Consider the following 16,990-nt stretch of genomic DNA (forward strand, 5'->3'; position numbering starts at 1 on the left):
ACCATGTAAAAAGGCATTATGGACATCAATTTGCTGAAGTTCCAAATTTTACGCACTGTAGTCATTTTTGCAACCGGAGCAAAAGTCTCACCATAATCAATACCCTCTTGCTGATGATTACTAAAGACAACCAACCGAGACTTGATACGTTAGATATCGCCGCCATTAGACAAAAACTTTGTCTTGTACACCCATTGACTACCTAGAGCCTTCTTCTAGGGAGGATGATGCTCTAATGTCCAAATCCCATTGTCTTCAAATGCCTGTATTTCCTCTTTCATAGAACGACGCCAACCTTTAGATTTCATGGCCTCTTTAAAGGATTTCGGTTCCTTTTCTTGAACAACAGCTTCAAGGAATTTACGATAATTCACATAAAACATGTAACAATTTATATAGTGTGCCAAAGGATAAGGAGTAACTGAAGGAATGTTGGATGACGGAGAGGACGGAGACGGATTATTAGCAAAAACGGAGTGAGTTACAAAATCACGGAGCTTCACCGAAGGAAATTTCTCTCGATAACCTTTACCCAAGGCCTCTTGCTCGGTATGCTGCCCTGTTCTGGACTATTGTTGCTGTAAAACAGTGCTCTTTGCCCCCCTGCGGTCTGTGGCCGTGTGGCACGGGGTGGCTGCGGAGCTGGCTATTGTGGGCTGTAAATCAGGCCCTGCCGCAGCCCCCATGCGATCTGTGGCAAACTACCGTAGGGAGCCTACGGAGCCCTCTGCTTGGCCGTGGGTGGACTGCTCTGTTGCGGTCTACCCTGGCTGGGAAGCAGGGTTTGCTTGGTCACGGCCCTCGGTGGCAGTCACGGGTGATTCGTGGTGTGTGCTACCAGGCTGGTGCTCTTTGTCAAACACATGAGCATCATAAAAAAATACTCCACCACCATTAAAATTCACATCATCCTCAAATACCTCATAACCAAAAAAATCGTCATGTACTTATCCATTATCATAAGATGGAGATACAATATTCACATCATCCGGATTAGCAAAAGGGAACACTTTGTAAACATCTACTTTTGGCCTCCTGTCCCAACAGGAAGTGCAATGACGATAAATAAAACCATCTTCGTGTTGGATCGAAGTAAAGAATACTTATGGATGACTTGCTAAACCGCAAAGAAACAAAAAGACTAGCCTAACCCAAAAACAAATACAAACAAGGTCCAATTAACTAAACATCATCATAATTAGGATTAAGCCCGTGCTTAAGACCCAATAAGGACGGATTTAGAGGCGCCTACGTTAAATTTAATGTTGCCGCTGAAAAAGCCGCGCGCATCTAATGAGTCGCGCTGGTCTGGCGCGAGCAAATAATTCAGTTATGCGCAAAATCCAGCGCAACTACTAGTGATGCTCTTGCGGAAGATTCAGACATCCAGTTGTGCTGCTTGTAGCAGCGCAACTAAATTACTTGCGCTGGAATGCCCGGCGCATCTGATCCAGATGCGCACGACACCTGCTGCGGCAGAATGCTTAAAACCCTAATTACATCCATTCCCTATAAGTAGGGGCTTAATACGAGGCTTAAACACAAAGAAATTAACCTAAAACTCTAGAAGAAACTCTTGTGAACTTGTGCTACCAAACCCTTTTATCTAAACACTCACCCCTCTTAATCTTTGTTACTACGGTGGAGGTTCCCGAACAAGAAGGAGTCCATAAGTTTTCTAAACGGAGATCTAGCAAAGAGAAGTGGTAAATTCCCGAGCACTTAGATAAATCACATTTACTTTTCTTGTTTAAAAGAACCTTAATCTATAAAATAGTGTTGTCTGACCACTTTAAAAGGACATTTAATTAATCAATTCCACAAAGTATCTTGCATTAAATAAGATTATAATTGAATAATTAATTAATTGATTAGTCACTTAAGCCAAGGCGAATCTTGTTTACTTTTGCTCCTTTTCACGAATTTGAATTAAATAAAGAATAACGACTTTGCAATGTATTTCCTACGTGATTAATGCTTGTAAATAAAAATTAACTAACTTAGTTTTAGGTATCGCGTTGCATATATTGTTTGGTGATGAAATTGTGAAAAAGGAAGAGCTAGTAGAAGCCGCACTAGGGCTAGAATAGCGATTCTCCTTTAAAGGAAACGTTATCTAAGTACCCTCGCTCCCAAACTCATTTCTGGTTTATGTAGACCGATTTGGGCATGGGTAAACTTATGATTTGTGTTAATTATCCCATGAAATCCACATGGGAGAAAGGCATGAACGAGATTTATGAGTTTTCCCAAAACTCATTGGCGACTCCTACATGTTTCTTACAAAAAAGCGTAATGATAGAATCAATTCTAATTTAAGGTCCCAAAACAGTTTGGAATTCAAATCCTAATACACCATAACAAGTGTAAAGTCCTAGGATTTTAAAGGGCCATGGGCATCTAAGGATGGATCCCCTACGATGGGAACACCCTCCTTACATTGGCGACTCCACTGGGGACTTAGAGGTTACAAGATTAATTCTTAGTTATGGTCCAAGGTTTCCAACACTAGGTTGCCTATGGGTTGTAACGAGAATGAACTTGGATAATCTCTAGTTAGAGAGCGAGACTTGAACACATAATATCTTCCTTTTGCACTAAAGTAAAAACCAAACAAGCAACATTGCATCATGCATAATCATAGCACACTTTAACCTTTTTGGGGATTGGCTCATTGACTAGGGGTTGCCATCACTAGGCTTCTATCTCGAAATCAATAACAATCATCCCATGCATCCATATCGCCAACAAAATGTTGGGAGAGCGATGTCATGAGTCAACACGTTGAGTGATTGATTTGTGCATCGTTTCTTAAGATGTGGTACCTTTGGACACCCAAGCCTTTGACCTTAGAATGACATTGTGTGTATCTTGGCTTATGGTATGCTTATGTGATTACGTGACTATATGCGACGTTTTAGGACAGCTTTCTCTTTTTTTTCTTTAGTTTGGTTTAGGTTCCCAATTACGAAGTTGTCTCTTCGTAATTTTGAGTCATATTCAAAGGGTAACATAAAAAAAATCAAAAAAATGATAGCAAATAAAAAAACGCTCGAATTAAAAAAAAATTACGAGCAAGTGGCGCGCACAACTCAGTGAGTTGCGCGACCCCATCCAGTGCAAGTTATTCGGATGCGCGCGCCTACTTTTACGAGCCATTTTGATTTTTTTTTAAAAAAAAAATTGGCTCGTTCAAACAATATCTTCATTAAAGAATTGTTTAAAGGTGATGTTATCTGTTTGAATATAACTTGCGTTCTTTCCTCTTCTTTTTTCTAAACAAGCGTATCGATTTACTTATCCTTTCGTACTTCTTTTAGGGCTAGTTTTCAAGCTTGGGAACGAAGACTCCCGGGCACTCGCATTCTACGTTTACCATCAAACGATCCACCCCTTTCAAACCACCTTCCCTCGACAATTAGTTCTAGTCCAATAACAATGTTGAGCATTGAGAAACTTCAAGAAGAGATTGCTCGCTTGAGAGAAGAAAAGGCTCAAGAGGCCGAGGAAAGAAGAATTAAGAAACTTTAAAAGGCTTAAAAGAAAAATGCCGAGACTCTAGCCTTGCAACAAAAGATGGAACAATTATCCGTCATAGAAAAGTCGTTGGAGAAGCTTGTTCTTAGTTCTACAATGGGGAACAAGTACTTCGACAGAGAAAAGTTTGCTCCTCCCGCAAGACTTGCTTTACCGGAAAAGTTCGTAGCTACGGACTTGCTAATATTTAAGGTAACGAAACCATTTAATGTGTTTTACTGGCACCATGGTGTTAAAGGGAGTTGATCCTAAGCTTTATGCTTTGACTTTCCGTTTATCTCTAGACCCAACCATGAGAGAATGGTACTATAGGCTAGATCCAAAACTCAAAACAACATGGGAAGATGTAGTTTTGGCTTTCATTACCCAATATGAGAGTAACGTAGAGTTCAAATCGACTCTACGTGAACTCGAAAAGCTTAAGCAAGGCGACGATGAAGGTTTCCTTGCTTTCTATGGTAGATGGCGAGAAAAGGCGGCTCACCTTGCCTAAAGGCCACCTGAACTCGAATTAGTACAAAAATTCATTGACAATTGTCATGAAAAGTAAAACAAACATCTACGTTAACTTGGTTTATACACTTTTCAAAAGGTCTATTTTGCGGCTACTAGGATTGAAGATGATCTTGCTAAAGAAAAAGCAAACAAACCTTATCATCATCAACCTAGGAATAACTACAAAAAGAGGAATGATAATACCTCATCCTATATTGATGTATATGCGACTTCCACGCAATATAATAATACGAATCAATATTACAGTAATGATCCTCGAAGAAGATGGACAAAAGAAAGAAAATTTACACCATTTCCTGTAAGCTACAAAGGATTATTAGAAAAATTGAGCGAAAAAGGTCTACTTGCACCAATAGGGCCAACTCCATCCACTCCACAAGAAAGAAGGTACGCTCAATGGGATGGTAGTGCTTATTATGCTTATCATAGAGGCATTGGGCATGATACCGAACGTTTCTATGTCCTAAAATACAAAGTACAAGATCTAGTAGATGATGGGAATTCCCACGCCTAAACCTAACAACAATGTATCCCCACTAGGGGAATTTCACATTGATGAGGACCATATGGGAAGTGATACGTTCAATCCTTTGGACTATATCGCACCTATAGGGAAACCTCTAACCACAACACTCATAGGGGAAACTAATTAAGTGTGTGGGTTATTGGACGACGACTTTCAAGACTTATATCTCTCTAAGTATGCCGTCGTACCAACTCCATCTTATTTACAAAATGAGATAAATGGAGTGCTTGATTGGGATCATTTCTTGGGGAAGTCACAAGACTTATCAAATCTCTCCTTGGATGAACATGGAATCAAGCACAACTCATGGAACATCTAGAAATGGAGGCACGTTCAAAGCCTCTAGAAGAAAGTTGGTTCACGATTCCTACAACTAACCCAAATAAGATAGATCATCTAACTCATTCTGGGCGATCTTATCAAACACCACTAAATGGATCTTCGACCACACAAAATCAAAATCAAACTCAAGGTCAAGTACAAACCTAATACCACCTCCACTTGAGGTGGAAGATCCATTGGTCAAACAACTTCGCCAATCCATGACGAATGTTAGCATTTGGGAACTCTTAAGCACTTCTAAAAAACATAGGAATTCCCTTATGAATGCTGTAACGACTTTGTCTGTAAGTACAAACACAACCCCCCAGGATCTCATTAGATTTCTTACTAATGAGAAATCCGAAAATCAATCATTTTCACTAATGATGATTTGCCTTTAAAAGACACTACCCACAACAATGAATTGTACTTAATTGTGGGGTGCAAAGTTTACAATATCCCTCTTACTTTAGTAGACAATGGGTCAGCTGTAAATGTGTGCCCATTGCGAACAGCAAAATATCTAGGCCTTAATCCAGAAAAAGATTTTTAATCAACAACACGAAGCAGGGGTGAGCATGGATCGGATATCCGATCCGAAATTGGATTTCGGATTGGATATCCGTATCCAAAAATTCTAGTATTTGATATTCGTATCCGATCCGAAATTGGTCGGATATCTGATATTCGGGTATCCGAAAATTTCGAATCGGATAAGTCGGATATCTAATATCCGAGTATTTTTAATTTTATATATATATATATATATATATATATATATATATATATATATATATATATATATATATATATATATATATATATATATATATATATAATTTTATAACTAATATTGTTAAATTACTATTATGATAGCAAAATATATTTGTTGTAAAAGGCAAATTGATACGCAAAACTGGAAAATAAATTCAAGAAAAACAAAACTAGGATACATTTCACATTTTTCATGAATGCAAAATCAATTTCATCATTACAACGTTAACAAACCCAGTAAATTGTAACACTTATGTACAGAAGTACAAAACAAATCCTTTAAAACTTCGGATCAAATGAGAAAAAAAAAATCAGAAAAAGTGTAGATAGAGCCGCCGCTGAGAAGCCATTGTTGGTGTAGCCGTGGAGCATCTATGAGGAAGCCGCCGCAGTCGAATGGGACTATTATCAAAACTTAAGTGTGGGATTTTGATGATTTCTAGAATTATAGAGTGAGATTGGGTTGCAGATTTTCAGATCTGATAGAAGAAAGAGGAGAGAAAGAGGAGGTAGGAGGAAGGGGAGGGGAGAGGAGAGAGAGCGGAAAAAAAAGTACTCCTAAAGTGTTTTTTTTCGGATATCGGATATCCGAAATTTAATTTTCCGATATCCGATTTTTTCGGATCGGATATCCGACCCGAAATTAATTTCGGATCGGTTATCCATTATTTTCGGATCGGATGCAGATCGGATTATCGGGTTTTCGGATTTTCAGATAGTTTTGCTCAGCCCTAACACGAAGCATTAGGGCCTATGACAACTCGAGGAGATCGGTGTGTGGAACTGTAAAGCTACCAATTACCACAGGCCCAATTCAAAAGATGGTTGAATTCTATGTCATGGATATTAAACCCACATTCGACCATCTACTTGGAAGTCCTTGGATACACGAGCTTGGTGCAATACCATCCTCACTTCATCAAATGATAAGGTTGAACTATCAAGGGTTTCCTATGACTATACATGCTTCTCCTCTCAAAATAGCCATAAATGACCAAGCACTTCTAGAAATAAACCATGATAATGATGAAGAGGACATGTGGGGATTTTTTGTGGAGCTAATCTACACAATCGAAATGGAAGAAAGCCTTGAAGAACCATTTAAGCTTGATCCATATTCCACCCGGATAGTAAACAACATCTCGTTTAAGAGTAGTTACTTTCCTGGGATGCCTTTGGGAATAGGAATGAAGAAATCTCTTTAATTCCTATCCCAAAGAAAAGTTTCTCTTTTGGATTGGGATACAAACGAACCAAAGAAGAACTCAAGTCTCATGATGCTAAAAACAAAGCACGTAGAAACAACAATAAGAAAGGGATAATCACTTTGCTCCCATCTTACCAAAATACCCTTAATGGACAATTCATTAGGGAGGGAGAAGATTACCCATGCTATGACTATCCAGAACCATTAGTTCTGGAAGGAGTCAAGAAGCCTGGATTTGAGATATTTCACAATTGCTACTTCTTGAATAACGATCTTTAAATCGTTGAACCAAAAAAACCAACTCCAGGGTGCTATGATAGGCAAGCATTCAACTTGCTATTTGGACTAGAGCAAAACCATGTTGCTACCATGACAAATCAGAATGCCATCCAAGATGAAGCTTTTGACCCAACCTCGTTGATCACCCCTTCTAATGAAACCTTCGAGCATGGATGGAGGAAATCTTTCAAATGGACCAATCATAAAGGTGATAAGCTGAAAATCGTCACAGGCGAAGGGAAGATGTTTAAAGAATCAGATGACGAGTTTAGCTTAGACTTTAAGGAAGCTGAAAATTTGAGCCTTGTGGCCATTACTGAATCTTTATTTTCTAGTTCTAAGGACGAAGATCCCAAAAAGAATTCTTCTCTTGTTGTACTCTCTTTTAAATTTAATAATATGAGCTCTATTTTCGACTATATGCCCTCTTTGAATCTTTTGAATGCTATAACAATCAATCTAATGAAGATGATAAATTTAATAAATTGGTTGAACTAATGAATGGACGAGAACAAAAGAACCCTATAATTGAAGAAACTGAAACAGTCAATATTGGAAGCAATGAAAACAAAAGGGAAGACAAAATTGGCTTAACTTTAAATCCGGAAGAGCGATCGATCCTCATATCGACGCTCAAAGAATTCGAAGACGTGTTCGCTTGGTCGTATAAGGACATGCCTGGAATAGATAGGGAAAGTGCGGAACATAACATTCCCTTGATCCCTACCTCTAAATCAGTAAAACAAAAGCTTCGACGAATGAAACCTGATGTCGCTTTGAAAATAAAAGAAGAAGTATAAAAGCAATTAGACGCAGGTTTCATTTGCGTATGTAATTACCCGGAATGGGTAGCGAACATCGTACCAGTCCCTAAAAAGGATGGACGAGTTTGCATGTGTGTCGACTTTAGGTACCTTAACAAGGCTAGCCCTAAATACGACTTTCCGCTACCTCATATTGATATATTGATAGATAACACGGCTGAACATGCGATGTTATCCTTTATGGATGGATACACAGGTTACAACCAAATTCTAATGGCAAAAGAAAACGAAGAAAAGACATGCTTTATCACCCTTGGGGTACATATTGCTACACAGTCATGCCATTTAGTCTAAATAATGCAGGAGCTACGTACTAAAGAATGGCTACGACTCTCTTGCATGATATGATGCATAAATAAATAGAAGTGTATGTGTATGATATGATTGTAAAGTCCAAAGATAGAATGAGACACATAAAAGCTTTACGCAAATTTTTCACCCGCATAAAAGAATATAAAATGCGATTGAACCGACAAAAATGCGCCTTTGGAGTAACTTCTGGTAAGTTACTCGGATACGTAGTAAGAACACGTGGTATTTAGATCGATCACTCTAAAATAAAGGCAATCGTTGATATGCCTCCCCCTCAAAAAGAAAAATAAATTTGAGGGTTTCTTGGAAAACTACAATACATTAGTCGGTTTATCAACAAATTGACTATGACTTGTGGGCCAATATTTAAAAAATTGAAAAAAGAAGAAAAACATGAATGGGACGATCAATGCTAAAGGGCCTTTGATAAAAACAAAGATTATCTCAAAAGTCCACCAGTTTTAGCACCACTAGTACCCAAACTACCTCTTAGGCTATACATCACGATTACAGACACGACCACAGGTGCCATGCTAGCACAAGAGGTAGAAAAATTCGAGCGTGCAATAATATACTACATAAGCAAAATATTCATTCAGTATGAAACAAATTTAAAATATAGCACCTTGGAAAAAACGAGTTTAGCATTAGTGTGGGAAACTAAAAAGCTATGACATTACATGCTACCACACACTACTCATGTGATTTCTCAACAAAATCTGATAAGGTATTTGTTTGAACAACAACCTATACAAGGAAGAATATCCAAGTGGTTGGTAATGTTAGCCGAATTTTAACTAAAATATATTCCTGAAAAATCAATAAAAGGGAAAGTAATTTCTGATTTTCTGGCCCAACATCCTATTCAAAAAAGTCATGCAGAAACTACTCATCTTCTGGATGAAGAAATTCTCATGACGCAAGATGACAAACGGGTACTGTACTTCGACGGTGCATCTAATAAAAAAGGATGTGGCGTGGGAGTGTTACTCATAAGTCCAGAGAGAGCACATACTCCATTCTCTGTCAAACTAGACTTTGAGGTTACTAATAATGCTACGGAATGCGAAGCGTGCATTATTGGATTAGAAGCAGCAACTAGCATAGGTGTGCAAAAATTAGAGGTATATGGAGATTCTAGTTTGATTATAAATAATATACTTAAAATGGAAAATAAAGAACTCCACAATGATATTATACCAAGCACACCTAGAGCAACTCATCGAGCATTTTGAACATATTGATTTTATATATCTCCCAAGGGATGATAATCAATTTGCCGATGTGCTAGCAAAATTAGCCTCAATGATCAACATTCCATATCACTTAAATGTGATGCCATTATACGTTGATAGAAGGGAAGAACCAGCATATTGCAACGCAATAGAGGAAATAAATGACATCTAAGGAGACAATCCTTGGTATGATCACATCCTCCAATATATTACCCATGATATGGCACATATCCTGAAAATACTTCATCAAAAGACCAACGAGCCTTAAGAACACTTGCGGCCCAATATGGTCTATTAAATGGTCAATTATGCAAAAAGGGACCTAATGGTCAAAGCTTATTGTGTATAGACCAACTCGAATCCACACGCCTTATTTAGAATACTCACAAAGGTGTTTATGGACCTCACATGAATGGTAAAATGCTTGCTAAAATAATTTCACGACAAGGGTACTATTGGTCCACAATGGAACATGATTGCATACAATATGTTAAAAAATGTCCCGAGTGTCAAATGTTTGCTAACTTACAACACCTTCCACCATCCGAACTATACAATCTCACTTCCCCTTGGCCTTTTTCGACTTGGGGAATTGACATAATTGGTAAAATTTCTCCAACAGGAGCAGGAGGGCACGAGTATGTATTAGTAGCCATCGATTACTTTACCAAGTGGATTGAGGATGCTTCTTACGTGAATATCACTTCTAAACATGTAGCAAAGTTTCTCGAAAAAAACATATTTTGAAGATATGGAGTTCCACACGAACTAATTAGTGATCAGGGATCTCAATTCACAGTTGAAGTCGAGACCCTCTTAACTCGTTATAAAGTAAAACACCATCACGCATCTCCATATAGACCTCAAATGAATGGAGTTGTAGAATCGCCAAATAAAAACATAACAATCATCATTAAGAAAATTGCAGAAAATTATAAAGACTGGCCGAATAAACTATACTCTGCTCTATGGGGTTATAGAACGTCCATACGAACATCAATAGGAGTAACTCCATACTACTTAGTTTTTGGAATGGACGCAGTTCAACCAGTCGAACTGGAAATACCATCCCTACGCATTGTACTCGAAAGTAAGCTACCGGAAGCTTAATGGGTAAGAGCGAGATATGAAGAGCTTTTATTCCTCGATGAACGACGATTAAAAGCTTTGCATCATGTACAAGTCTACCAACGACGCATTGCACGACATTTTAACAAAAGGGTACGACCTAAAATTATCAAAGAAGGTGACTTCGTACTGAAAGAGGTTAGGGGTCCACCAATCGATCCAAGAGGGAAATTCAAACCTTATTCGATAGGACCCTATCGCGTAATTGAAATTCTTTCAGGAGGAGCTGTCAGATTAATGGATATTGGAGGTGATGAAATTTTCCAATTAATAAACGTTGATCGACTTAAAAAATATTACATATGAAATCCGGATAAACTTGTTCATTCATTAAATTAATCATTTTATTTAGAATTCAATTTAAAAGATACTAAGTGTTACGCACTTTACCGAATAACACGGTAAAGTTCATAACACTTGGGGGGGGTTTAAAAATAAAACATAGAACATTCAAGTGTTTAGATTTTTTCGAACATCACGAAAAACTCTTCACACTTGGGGGGGTAATAATGCAAAAAAAAATTTAACGCTCGTAGCACAGGTGTCGTGCACAACTAAAACAGTTGCTCGCGGATGTCACGCACAATGGAATCAGTTGTGTGCGACAGGCTCGCGCAACCTTAGACGTTGCGCACACCACCTGATGACGAACTGCGAACCCAGAATATTTGCGCGAGAATAAAACTGCGATTTTTACTTGCAATAAAAAAGGGGCGTTTCTAAAAAATAACATATACTCGGAAAATAAAAATTAAGCTTTGATTTAAGTCACTAAACAAAGTTTGATTAATTTTTCATTCAATTTCTACATAAGTGGTTGAAGAAAAATAATACACACACACACACACACACACACACATATATATATATATATATATATATGTATACATATACATATAAACATTGTAAAGAACTACGTAAAGACCTGATTTCGTAATACGAATACGTAGGCAATCTTTATGATTCGGTCATATAAAAAAAATTATATAATAAAGCTCATTTTATTCCATTCAAAATTTAAAACAAAAAAAAAAAAAAAAAAAAAAGAAAAAAGAAAAGAGGCATTCTTGAACTAGATAATAATTTTTTTTAAAAAAATAGTAGTGATTACACTTTATTTGAATTAAACAATTAATAATGGTGTAACACTTTAAGGTTTTACTACATCCCCAATTGTCACAGTCGATGGAGGAGTAGTTTCCATTGCAGTACGTAGTTTCAGCAACCTTAGAGCTTTCCCCTTCACTATTCTTCTTCTTAACCAAAACATTGTTCTCTAATTTTGGAATTGGGGTCTTTTCAACTTGTTTTCCTTTTCCTTTAGCAATTGTTGGAGTCTTCTTGCGAGTATTGGGTGAAAGTTCTTTAATACTCACCCCTTGTTGCACAGGTTTAGAAGGAGCCTTTTTCTTTGGTTCCTTTGAACGAGCCTTAGAAGATGAGAAGTCTAGTTTTCTTCTCACTCCTTTGTTTTGGCCACTAGGAGGAGTAGTAGTGACCGAATGCATCAAATATTTGGGTTGATTGCAAGCCGAGGCGGCTTTATTTTGTGAATGAGCCTTGTTTAGTTCACCATTATTTGCCGCATTCATCCAGGCCTTGTAGAAGGAGGATAACACAATACATGCAGTAGGATTTTGTACTGCTCATCTAGGGAGACTTGACCAATATTCCATCCAACGGGGAATCCGTTCAGGTTTAAAGATCACATCTTTAGGGGCATCGCAATCTTGAGGGGGAATAATTTGTTTCATCCCGTATTGTCTCATCACTCTGCAAGGAAAAATGTAAGTAGTACTAGATAGGCCTAAAAGCCGAATGTAGGGACAATTAAAAACTATTCCCAACCATACTACTTATGTTCCACCAAGGAATCACAAAGCGTATGTTAGGAACCCCGTGACAGAAAAAACGACGTCCATTCTTCTTCATTCTTGTGTTTGTAGAGAATTCGATGTCCAGGGAATGTTCTCACTCCGTTAGCCTCAAAATTTTGTGGTTGTTCAACAATTCGCAAACGCTCAATGAGCCAAATCTGAAAAAAAACGAATAAAATTAATTTGCGATATTAAACATGCAGGTGGCGCGCGAATAAAAATCAGTTGTGCGCGCCATCCGCTCGCTTCGGAGAAGATTGCGCTGGTCAAGCCAGCACAACTTCCTAACTTGCGCTATATTACAACGAAAAAAATGTACGTGTAATAGGTGTGGACTTCCCGTGAAACCATTCTTGTTAGGGTCTCCTCTAAGGTGATTCAAGTAGAGAACGGTTTTCGCCAAAGCTGAAGGAGCGGGTGAATGACACCCCTCTATTTGCTCTACTATGGACACCATGGAATAATCTCCGTACTCTTTACCTGTCCCAAGTAAACAATTGACAACAAGACAATAACATAAAACACGAATTTTAAAACGTTGTTTAGTCAAGTTGTCACGAGGGGCGACGAAATGTTCAATAAATTGAATTAAAATTACGCCTTCTTCTTTTCTAATGTTAGCCATATCATTGTCATTCAAACAAAAAAATCTTTGAAATACTGGTTTGGGATCTGACAAGATAGGGGCATATGTCACGGGAGAGTATTTGCAGAGAAGCCTAGTAGAGCCTCAAACTCGCTAGGCAAAGGGACAATTTCATCCCCTTTGAAAAGAAAGAGATGGTGGTTTGAGTCCCAATGATTGACAGCGGCATGGAGAAAATCAAAGTTTATAACTAGTTGCATATAACTCAATAGAGGATAACGGTGGTATATTTTGAAGGCTAGTTTATCCTCGTTTGAAAGGGAAGTGACCCATTGCTTCAGTCGTTGTTCAAAGGTTTTCGCCATTGATCTATATGTAAAAAAAAAATAGAAAAAAGAGTGGGAAAGAATTTAGAGGGTTTAATTCTTTTTAATTCTTTATAGCACTACTAAGCGAATGAATGCAAGATTACCAAAAGCCTACACAACACCACGTTTAAATAGATCCAAAAGGGGAAAAAATTCGGCAATTTTCGCTCATAGGAAAGTTCACCCGCAAGTGGCGCGCGCAACTCACGAGTTGCGCGCGCCTGCCGCGCGCAACCAATTTCCATGCTCACGACAGCCGCGCGCAAGATATCCCCAGTTGCGCGCGTCTGGTCTTATTTCCGTATTTTGAACCACATAATTACGGAATATTGGAAAAATCTTATGACTAATCATAAGCTTAACTTTGTTATTTCTTGTGTCCTTTTTTATGATTTTTTATTTTCTTATTTCTTTCTTATTTTCCTTTTTTCTTTCTTTCTTTTCCTTTTCCCTCCCTTTTCACTTTCCTTTTCCTGTTCTCCTTTCTAATTTTCTTTTTTCGAGGGGGGGGGGTAAGTCGGGAACCCTTTCGTTCCCTCGGAAAATTTTTTGCTTTAAAAAAAATAGTCATGGAAACAAAACAAATATATAATAATGACATATATACAAAATGTGTGTCATATATACACCAAAAAAAATAATAATAATAAATATGTACATCTGTTTCCAACAAAAAAAAAATATACAATGGAAGTCAGGATGCTCGGCGACTCCCGGACGACTGTTGTACATCCTGCAAAATCCGAACAAAGATTAAAACACAAACTGTGTAATAACTTTGATAAAATAAATATAAATAAACTTAGCGCGACCATCCGATGATCACGGCATGATAAAGCCACGAGGGCTCCCCGATAAGCAGCTCGGAAAGCACATATAGTCCTCACCATGCTGTTCATGGTCTCCCGCGGTACCTGTTCCAAACAGAAGGAAAGTTAACGAACAAACATATATGAAAAATAATATAAAAACAAATCCATACACAAAAATAAACATACCGGCTAAACCGTCTTAGGAATAAACAGTATGTCCTCCTCCTCCTCCTCCGCTACTGGAAGAATCTCGCGAATTACCAATCCTAAAGCATCGGTATACGTGACCTCCACCGTAAGAGGCACCCAACCACCTAGCTCGACTCGTTGAAAACGCAATAAAAGATTCAAGGTTCCGAAAATAAAAATATATATATAATATAATATGGTAAAATACTAACCGGAACAAAATCTGGGAAAGGAGTCAGCCTGGATGTGGTGAAAGCTTGGTAAGATGCATCCGGCAGCACCAACTGCTCCGCTGGATAACCGAGGATCGCCTGAGCTTGATCCTCGGTAGACAACAAGTCTAGACGCAACATCCGAATCGGAGGATCCACAGAAACCGCAGGCTCCTCAGATGAAGATTGCTAGAGAACACGCTCGCCTAAAAACCAAGCGTCTATCCTCTGGAGCACTGGAAGCCCCTGATAAAGGGCACGGAAACGGCAACGAATCATGCCAGACCAAACAGCCTCAGGGACTCCGACGATCAAACTCCAAGGACGGAGATCGATCTACAAAACATAACCACCTGAAAATTATCAAAAAATAAAATAATAAAAAAAAGATGCACATGTGTTGTTGAAGTACTCACCGACGCTTGAGTCGCCGAAAAGATCCTCTGACAAAAGTCGCCGGCCGAAGTGGCTTGCTACTTCTTAATCGTGACCAGTCGATAGGAAAGCGAGCAGCTTCGAGCGTCCTAGGGGCTAAGAAAGGCAGGTACGAATATCCCCAAGCCTATAAGAAACGAAAAATAATAAGGAAAAAACAAAAATGGCGATTAAAAGAAAATTTAAAGGATAAAGTACATACCTCAAGGATATGACCATGCCACGTGAGGGAGATCGTAAGAGGTAAGTGTGTAGCTGTCGCGTGATCATGCCACGTGAGGGAGATCGTAAGGGGTAATCGTAAGGGAAAAAACAAAAGTAGTTGTCGCAGAATCCATCACCCGTGTCGTCTTGCCCATAGTTGTAAGCAGGCGGGCATACGACACCTTCGCCCAACTTAGGTTACCTACCTGCCCTAAATCATTGAGGCAAATAAGTAACCCAATAGCGAAACGCTCTCCCCGATTACTCAAGATAGTGACGGAAAGAACATGAGCAACGTATATCCGAGGCAGCTGCATAGGTGTACACTGCCAATCAACCTCGTCAGCCGATAACTCATCAGCAAGAACCGAGTACGGACAATATTGCGCATACATATAAAGGGCCGCCACAGGATGCTCCCCCACGAGGTCACGCGGTCTCTCGTCTGACCCCTTGACGACCTCCATAGCTACGGGATCACCTCCAAAAGGAAACCCGTAATCATAGAGAAATCGTAAGGGGTAACCGTCATCTCTCCCCATAGAAAGTGAAAAGTGTTGGTGGAATCCCACCAAAACTCCAGCAATCCACGAAGGAAAGCCGACGACGTAGGCTGACTCAATAAATCCCGAAGAGCCGCCAGATGGGGACTGGTCCCCGAAAGCTCCACAATCTCCTTTACCACCTCAGGTAAACTCTCATAATGGCCTCGCAAGTCACCAGAGCTTTATCGACGCATGCTAGGCTCACTTTAAAAAAGAAAGAAGAGCGAAAAAGAGAGCAAAAATATGGTTACAGCTTGTTTCGAAGAAAAAGAAAAAAACGGAGGTGCAAAGGACTTACAATGCCGCGCCAACCCCTGATCAAGATGTGATGGTCTGGGTCCCACTTCAGGACCCTAGGGTCCCAGTTGGGAGGAGCCTCCCAAACCACATCCTCCTGGCGACGTCGATCAGCTCCGACGCATCGCTCCCGAACCTCATCACGAGGACGGGTCACCCTCTTTCGAGGGCGAACTGCCTCATCAGGCACGGGTTCTCCTAGAACCTCCTCGGCATCGACAAATGGAGGCGAATACATGCTATGAATGGATAAAGTTTCTTTATTAGTTTATTTTTCTAAACTAAGCTAATGTACATGTTCTTGACCCATTTCGAAAGCATAAAGACTACCGAAAGGGCAAAACACAAAAATTGAATGCCACCCATACTTGGGGCTACAATACCTGCAGTTAAACTCAGTAAATGGGGGCTTTTAACACCCATAAAAGCCATCATATACCTGTTTCAACTTACCATTCAAGGGATTATGTTCCAAAATCTCAAAGAATCGACTATTCTTAGGCGAATGATAGTAATAATAATACAATTATCGTCTATCAAACAATCTTGAAGTTCAAACGTGGAAAAAATAAGCTAAGTGTACACTTCGCGCCAATTTTCGGATTCAAAATTTTCAAAACATTACTTATGAAGATATAATTATTTTTAATAGTGCAATTACTTCACAATCAACAAGTATAGACAAAATGAGGAAGCAAAATAACAGGAATCAAACCAAATTCGAAGAAAAGTGCAAAAAAACGTACTCAAACGAAGAAATGCTCATACAAGGTTCAATACTTAACAATTTTTCATGAAATTTGTTG

Source organism: Chenopodium album, chromosome 7, assembly GCF_948465745.1.
Source record: "Chenopodium album chromosome 7, dcCheAlbu1.1, whole genome shotgun sequence".
In the NCBI taxonomy this organism is placed as follows: Eukaryota; Viridiplantae; Streptophyta; class Magnoliopsida; order Caryophyllales; family Amaranthaceae; genus Chenopodium; species Chenopodium album.